Consider the following 1147-nt stretch of genomic DNA (forward strand, 5'->3'; position numbering starts at 1 on the left):
ACATAACTTAGGTTATATCCCTCTCTCTACCTGCTGCAATAATCATATCTTAGTGACCGCTAAAAGATGGAGGACAAACCACAAGGCAAGATGATCAAAGGCCATGAATTTTCAAAATTCAAAAGCCACAGTTAAAGTTAGAATGTTTATGATGTGACACACACACAGAATTTGCCAGTTGGTTATCTTTTCAATAAATGAGGCAGAGAGGAGCTAGTTCAGTGGTGGAGTGCAGGGGGTCACTTGTACAAGGTCCCAGGTTCCTTCCCAGCACCACAAAAAATAAGAACAGGAGCAGATTTTTTTCCAGCAAGTGATAGCTAATCAAAATAGAGCCTAAAAATGGCCAAGTGAATGGCTCCTGACTATTGGAACCACAGGCCCCACTCTAGGGAGTCTGATGGGGTGGTTCTCTTGCACCTAGGAATTGGGGCCAGCAATCACAGTTAGACCATGTGTCAAAAAAAAAACAAAAAAGAAAAAATACAGCTTCTCTCTCTCTCTCTCTCTCTCTCTCTCTCTCTCTTTCACACACACACACATACACACACACACACACACACACACACACATGAAACAGAAAGAAACTATTTGAGCTTGTTTTCAACTGTCATATGTATTGTCTTTGTGAATCTGGGCAAATTATCTAACTTCCTGAATCTTTAGTTGTTAATTATAATACCTTAATTTTTGAGTGCTATATCTTTCATTAAAAGGACTTACATATGATACCTAGCAAATAGAAGTGGAGTGAATAAAACTACGGCTATTAGTAATATAACACCACTGAAACTAACCAGACTTTGTCAGCACAATTGCACATAATTCACTTTTAGCTCATTCTCAACCAATGAATAATTGTTCAAAATTTTATCCAGTTTTGCTCAAATGTTAACATATGACTATGTTGTATGATGATACTTTCTTCCCCACAGACATGGATGGGCACAATCATACTATGGTCACAGAATTCCTCCTCCTGGGACTGTCTGGCCAGTCAGAGCAGGAAGAGGTGCTCTGCGGGCTGTTCCTGTGCATGTACCTGGTCACCATCATCGGCAACCTGCTCATCATCTTGGCCATCAGCTGTGACCCTCATCTCCACACGCCCATGTACTTCTTCTTGGCCAACCTCTCCAGTGTTGAC

This window comes from Chinchilla lanigera, unplaced genomic scaffold (assembly GCF_000276665.1).
Source record: "Chinchilla lanigera isolate Chin_1 unplaced genomic scaffold, ChiLan1.0 scaffold00007, whole genome shotgun sequence".
NCBI lineage: Eukaryota > Metazoa > Chordata > Mammalia > Rodentia > Chinchillidae > Chinchilla > Chinchilla lanigera.